The following is an 8,149-nucleotide window of genomic DNA, read 5'->3' on the forward strand; positions in this document are numbered from 1 at the left end:
TCCCTTTGCCTTCAATATTTCCCAGCATCAGGGTCTTTTCCAATGAGTTGGCTCTTCTCATTAGGTGGCCAAAGTGTTGGAGCTTCAGCTTCAGCATCAGTCCTTCCAATGAATATTCAGGGATGATTTCCTTCAGGATTGACTTGTTTGATCTCCTCGCAGTGCAAGGGGCTCTCAAGACTCTTCTCCAACACCACAGTTCAAAAGCATCAATTCTTTGATGCTCAGACTTCTTTATGGTCCAACTCTCACATCCATACATGACTACCGGAAAAACCATAGCTTTGATGATATGGACCTTTGTTGGCCAAGTGATATCTCTCCTTTTTAATACACTGTCTAGGTTTGTCATAGCTTCTTTCCAAGGAACAAACACCTTTGAATTTCATGGCTGCAATCAGCACCCACGGTGATTTTGGAGCCCAAGAAATAAAATTGGTCACTGATTCTACTTTTTCCTCTTCTATTTGCTGTGAAGTGATGGGACTGGATGCCATGATCTTAGCTTTTATAATGTTGAGTTTCAAGACAGTTTTTTCACTCTACTCTACCCTCATCAAGAGGCTCTTTAAGGAAGCACAAAATATTGAGTATTAATTTCAGGTCTAATTTATTACTTAATTTTAGTTAAATTAACTAAAATTTAAATTAGCTTCATCATCAAAACACTCTTATGAAATATTACCATACCATTTTACACATGGTGGATTCAAGGTTGAACGGGCTAGTATCTAGTCCAGTGTTGGCCAGGTAGTAAGTGACTGAGCTGGTATTTAAATCTGGGTTTGCTAATCCCAGAACTTAACTCCATAAACCATCGTTTCTGGGACAGATGTAACAATCCACCTTAGAAATGGACTAGGAGAGGAGAAGAGAAAGAAATTAAGGAGGTCAGCAAATACACCTCATCCCCATAGACAGAAACCTCAGTTAAACAAGCATGGTTACTTTCACTGTTTATCACTTGACTATCTGAGTTCCACTCAACCTTCTCCCAAGGCACACAGGTTAATAACACAGTCCCACTGACCACTAGCAGCCAGGCTCTGCCTCTGATGTCCAATCTTGTACTTTAATCCATGGTCCCTGAAATGTCTACAAGCTCAGCCAGTCCAGACATACTTCTAATTACACCCCATGTACTATACAGTCCATGGAATTCTCCAGGCCAGAATACTGGAGTGGGCAGCTGTTACCTTCTCCTGGAGATCTTCCCAACTGGGGATCGAACCCAAGTTTCCCACATTTCAGGCAGATTCTTTACCAGCTGAGCCACCAGAAAAGCCCTCTGATTACACAGTCCAGAGGAAAGAACCATCCAAGCAGATCATGTAGCTCCCAGGTACTTCAAAATCCCAAGCCCAGACAACCCCAAATTAGTCACCCTCCTGCACATGCATGCTGGATATGCCAATAGAGCCTGGGGTTCTAGAATAATTGCCTTTTCACTGAAGGACACCTTAGATATCATCCAATTCAACCCCCAGATTTCACAGTTAAAGAAACTAAAGCTAAATGGCATCCCCAAGGTCACAACACTGGTTGGAGCAGAGTTTACTTGAGTCCCTTCCTTACCCTTTACTGACCCTCCTCCCACACTCCCCTCTGCTCTAAAGGTCAAAGAAACCAGACACGCTCTTCTTCAATGCCTTTGCAGTTAAGGTGATTGTATGACCCATTTCCAGATGTTGTGCCATGAAGGACTCTGCCAGGGAGAATCTGGGAAAGACTTTTTCCTCCTGACAGAAGGAAGAGGAAAGCAAAGAAAGCTGTATTGTTTCCCCAGCCTATCTGTTATGGGCTGAATTGTGTCCCCCAAAATGTTGAAGTCTTAACCACCCCGTACTTTGGAATATGACTGTGCTTGGAAATTCAGCCTTTAAAGGGTTAATTAGGTTAAAATGAAATCCCCCGGGTGAGCCGAAGTCTAATATGACTGGTGTCTTTATAAGAGATTAGCATTCCATACACATGCATTAATACGTGATATTTTTCTCCTTCTGCCTTACTTCACTCTGTATGATCGACTCTAAGCCCATCCACTCTCTACAAATGGCCCAATTCATTCCTTTTTTATGGCTGAGTAATATTCCACTGTGTAGCTTTGACATGGATACACTACCTTGTGTAAAATGGGAAGTGGGAAGCTGCTGCATAGCACAGGGAGCTCAGCTCAGAGCGCTGTGATGATGCAGCGCGGTGGGGTGGAGGCATGGGAGGGAGGTCCAAGAGGGAGGGGATATGTGTACACTTAGAGCTGATTCATGCCGTTGTACACCACAAACAAATAAAACATTGTAAAGCAATTATACCCAGTTCAGTTCAGTTCAGTCACTCAGTCGTGTCCGACTCTTTGTGACCCCGTGAATCACAGCATGCCAGGCCTCCCTGTCCATCACCAACTCCCAGAGTTCACTCCAACTCATGTACACAGAGTCGGTGATGCCATCCAGCCATCTCATTCTCAGTCGTCCCCTTCTCCTCCCGCCCCCAACCTTTCCCAGCATCAGAGTCTTTTCCAGTGAGTCAACTCATCTCTTGAGGTGGCCAAAGTATTGGAGTTTCAGCTTTAGCATCAGTCCTTCCAGTGAACACCTAAGATTGATCTCCTTTAGAATGGACTGGTTGGATCTCCTTGCAGTCCAAGGGACTCTCAAGAGTCTTCTCCAACACCACAGTTCAAAAGCATCAATTCTTCAGCGATCAGCTTTCTTCACAGTCCAACTCTCACATCCATACATGACCACTGGAAAAACCACAGCCTTGACTAGATGGACCTCTGTTGGCAAAGTATTGTCTCTGCTTTTTAATATACTATCTAGGTTGGTCATAACTCTCCTTCCAAGGAGTAAGTGTCTTTTAATTTCATGGCTGCAATCAGCATCTGCAGTGATTTTGGAGCCCCGAAAAATAAAGTCTGATACTGTTTCCACTGTTTCCCCATCTATTTCCCATGAAGTGATGGGACCAGATGCCATCACTGGTAGGGAAAACCACTAGACCATCCAGATATGACCTAAATCAAATCCCTTATGATTATACAGTGGAAGTGAGAAATAGATTTAAGGGACTAGATCTGATAGATAGAGTGCCTGATGAACTCTGGATGAAGGTTCGTGACACTGTACAGGAGACAGGGACCAAGACCATCCCCATGGAAAAGAAATGCAAGAAAGCAAAATGGTTGTCTGAGGAGGCCTTACAAATAGCTATGAAAAGAAGAGAAGCAAAAAAGCAAAGGAGAAAAGAAAAGATATAAGCATCTGAATGCAGAGTTCCAAAGAATAGCAAGGAGAGACAAGAAAGCCTTCTTCAGCGATCAATACAAAGAAATAGAGGAAAACAATAGAATGGGAAAGACAAGAGATCTCTTCAAGAAAATTAGATATACCAAGGGAACATTTCATGCAAAGATGGGCTCGATAAAGGACAGAAATGGTATGGACCTAACAGAAGCAGAAGATATTAAGAAGCGATGGCAAGAATACACAGAAGAACTGTACAAAAAAGATCTTCACGACCAAGATAATCACAATGGCATGATCACTGACCTAGAGCCAGACATCTTGGAATGTGAAGTCAAGTGGGCCTTAGAAAGCATCACTACGAACAAAGCTAGTGGAAGTGATGGAATTCCAGTTGAGCTATTTCAAATCCTGAAAGATGATGCTGTGAAAGTGCTGCACTCAATATGCCAGCAAACTTGGAAAACTCAGCAGTGGCCACAGGACTGTAAAGGTCAGTGTTCATTCCAATCCCAAAGAAAGGCAATGCCAAAGAATGTTCAAACTACCGCACAATTGCACTCATCTCACACGCTAGTCAGAGAAGGCAATGGCAAGCCACTCCAGTACTCTTGCCTAGAAAATCGCATGGACAGAGAAGCCTGGTGGGGTGCAGTCCATGGGGTCGCTACTAGTCAGACACGACTGAGCGACTTCACTTTCACTTTTCACTTTCACATATTGGAGAAGGAAATGGCAACCCACTCCAGTGTTCTTGCCTGGAGAATCCCAGGGACGGCGGAGCCTAGTCGGCTGCCGTCTATGGGGTCGCACAGAGTCGAACACGACTGAAGCGACTTAGCAGCAGCAGTAGCAGCACACGCTAGTAAAGTCATGCTCAAAATTCTCCAAGCCAGGCTTCAGCAATACGTGAACCGTGAACTTCCAGACATTAAAGCAGGTTTTAGAAAAGGCAGAGGCACCAGAGATCAAATTGCCAACATCCACTGGATCATGGAGAAAGCAAGAGAGTTCCAGAGAAATATCTATTTCTGCTTCTTTGACTATGCCAAAGCCTTTGACTTGTGGATCACAATAAACTGTGGAAAATTCTGAAAGAGATGGGAATACCAGACCACCTGACCTGCCTCTTGAGAAACCTATATGCAGGTCAGGAAGCAACAGTTAGAACTGGACATGGAATAACAGACTGGTTCCAAATAGGAAAAGGAGTACATCAGGTTGTATATTGTCACCCTGCTTATTTAACTTATATGCAGAGTACATCATGAGGAACGCTGGGCTGGATGAAGCACAGGCTGGAATCAAGATTGCCAGGAGAAATATCAATAACCTCAGATATGTAGATGACACCACCCTTATGGCTGAAAGTGAAGAGGAACTCAAAAGCCTCTTGATGAAAGTGAAAGAGGAGAGTGAAAAGGTTGGCTTGAAGCTCTACATTCAGAAAACTATTATACCCAAATAAAAATAAATAAGAGGAGATTAGGACACAGACACGCAGAGACAGAAGTCTACAGGAGGACACACAGAAAAGATGGTCATGTACCAGTCAAGGGCACACAAATAAGATGTGTACCCTGCCCACATCTTATTTCTTGGACTTGCACCCTCCAGAGTTGTGAGACCATTCATTTCTGTGTTTAGGCCCCTGATCTGTGCTCCTTTGTCATGGCAGTTGATAGGATGGATATATACCATCTCCTGATCCCTGGGTTCTATCATGGCCTGGGAGAACATGAATCTTGAAACCAGAGAAGATGTCTTTCCACCATAAGAGGAACCCCAGAGCTGTTGACACAGCCATGAGGCCTGAGCCTCTGCATTTCTGAAAGCTCCCAGGGGATCCCCAGGCTGCTGGTGGTGCACAGACCGTACTTTGAGGAGGAGCCCATAACTTCTCTGTGTGTTCCTGCCTGTCCACTTTCCAGCAAGTAGATCTGCACTGACATCACACCCAGACCTTCACTCTGTACTCATGAAGTGTCATTCCTGACATCCCAGTAGCATGGCCATCAGACCTCTACTTCTGCTTCAAGTCCTCAACCCACACCTGCTCCCCAGGTTCCAGAGATGTTTACAATCCCAAGGCCACCCTCAATGTTTTGTGGTTCAATCAAGTCACACAGAGTTTGGTTTGCAATAAGACAGGAATTAGGAGGAAACAAGAGGGTCTATGGAGGCTGAGTTAAACACAAAATACAGGGATTCATGCACTCCAGGGTTTCTGGAGCCACTTGGGGGCTCTCCGCTGGACCTTGATCCAATAGTCCATGGACCAGAATCAATCAGTCCCTTTGTTCCAGCACTGCCCAGCCCAGTCACCTTCTCAAAGCCTGTCCTGACCCCATTCACCAGCCTGCCTGCACACCTGTCACCTGCCTATGCCAACCACCCTACGACCATCCCTCCCATCCATGGAGAAACTGGGTGCCGAGCACCCTGACAAGGTGCTACCTACACACATTGAATTAATTTTCTTGAAGCTATTATTGCTGCTGCTGTTTAGTCACTAAATAATGTACGACTCTTTGTGACCCCAGGGACTGCAGCACGCCAGGCCTCCCTGTCCATCACCAACTGCCGGAATTTACTCAAACTCATGCCCACTGAGTCGGTGATGCCACCCAACCATCTCATCCTCTGCTGTCCCCTTCTCTTCCTGCCTTCAATCTTTCCAAAGAGTCAGTTCTTTACATCAGGTGGCCAAAGGATTGGAGCTTCAGTTTCATTCCATCCAGTGAATACTCAGGACTGATCTCCTTTAAGATGGACTGGCTGGATATCCTTGCAGTCCAAGGGACTCTCAAGAGTCTTCTCAATCACCACAATTCAAAACATCAATTCTTCAGTGATCAGCCTTCTTCATAGTCCAACTCTCACATCTGTACATCACTACTGCGAAAACCATAGCTTTGACTATACTGCTATTATTACTGTTTGTAGTCTTGCAATCCATACTTTAAAGAGGCAGTAACAGGGGCTTAGGGTGGTTAATGGGAATATTGCCCAAGGCTGCACAGCCAGGAACCTGAGAAGCCAGAATCTCAGCTTCTTTTTACTTCTAGTAAGAGGGCTCATAAAGTATCAGCCGGATCTTTGTTTTTTCGTGCCTTCTCCATCTCACTGACATACAGAGTGTGTGAAGATAGGAGTTTCTGGTTAAAAGAGTGGACAACTGAAACCTTTGCCCTCAGTCTGCCCCTACCCTCTCTCCGCCAAACTGTGTGCTTGTGCACCGAGAGCCCTGAGTCAATACCAGCCTTTAGTGGTCCTGGGATGTTAAATCTATTCAGCAGGCAGCACCCAGGGTATGGTTTCCAACACTTGGAGATATCTACATATGCAAATCTCATGCAGTATCATCTCTTAAGGCAGTGTGTGATTGGGAATAGATTTTAGATGATGTGTTTGGTACGCATGCATGCGTGCTCAGTCGCTTCAGTCATGTCTGACTCTTTGCAGCTCTATGGACTATAGCCCACCAAGATCGTCACTCCACATGCTGTCTAGGTTTGTCATAGCCTTTCTTCCAAGGAGCAAGCAACTCTAGAAGTTCCTAGTTCCCAGAGTGGAGAAGTGCTGCTTCTGGGGGGGAAGATCGAGTCTCATTGGAATTTATGCAACGGCTATCTTCCAGTAACTTCAGGCTCTTTATGCCCAAAAGACTTGTGGGTGAGGAAAGGGATGGCCATGCTGTCAGTGGTGAGTGACTTGATCTTTGGAAGGTGGTCAAGCTGCTGTTACACCAAGGACACCGGAGAATATGTTTGACACTTGGGAAAAGGCTCGGGCAACTCTTCATGTTCTCATGCCCAAATCAAACAATGAAAATAAGCATAGCTTAAAATGGTGTTGGAAACAGGGATTCAGACTCCTCATAGATAAGAGTTTGCATCAGCCTATCAGACTGACTGCCCCTACCTGCAGAGATGGGCCGAGGATAAGGTAATCAATACAGGATAGTTGATATGGGGAATGAGAAGTATGAGTTCAAGACCAACTGAAGCAGCAGAAGTGCTAATGGTTCTAAAAGTGCTTCTCATGTAATTGCCCAGAAGACAGGAACACACAGAAGCCTGTGAGAGTTCTTTCCACACTGGGCAAACCTACTGTAAGAAGAAAGTAGATCTGGACAGCACAGGGGTAATGACGGTCTTAGTCCATTTGAGGTATGACAAATGGTATTAAAAATGTAAAAATTTAAAAATGGTATTAAAAAGACAGTGTACTAAAAAACAGAGACATCATTTTGTTGACAAAGGACCATAGTGTCAAAGCTATGGTTTTTTCAGTAGTCACGTACAGATGCGAGAGCTGGACCATAAAGAAGCCTAAACACCAAAGAATTGATGCTTTTGAACTGTGATGCTGGCGAAGACTCTGGAGAGTCCCTTGGACTGCAAGGAGATCAAACCAGTACATCCTAAAGGAAATCAACCCTGAATACGCATAGGAAGAACGGATGCTGAAGCTCAATACTTTGGCCACCTGATGAGAAGATACGACTCACTGGAAAAGATCCTGATGCTGGGAAAGACTGAGGGCAGGAGGAGAAGGGGACGACAGAGGATGAGATGGTTGGATGGCATCACTGACTCGATGGACGTGAGTTAGAGCAAACTCCGGCAGATGGTGAAGGACAGAGAAGAGTAGTGTGTTGCAGTCCATGAGGTCTCAGAGAGGCAGACATGAGTGAGTAACTGGACAGCAACAATCACAGGAAACCTTAGACGAGGTGGCTTATAAACAATAGAGATTAATTTCGCACACTTATGGAGGCTGAAAGTCCAAGACAAGTTTGCCAGATGGTCGGGGTCTGATGAGTCCTCTTCCAGGTTGCAGATGGCCAATACCTTCTCACTGCGCCCCCACATGGTGGAGAAGTGCTGAGAGCAACATGA

This window comes from Moschus berezovskii, chromosome 1 (assembly GCF_049115385.1).
Source record: "Moschus berezovskii isolate FMDL1 chromosome 1, NW_MosBer_1.0, whole genome shotgun sequence".
NCBI lineage: Eukaryota > Metazoa > Chordata > Mammalia > Artiodactyla > Moschidae > Moschus > Moschus berezovskii.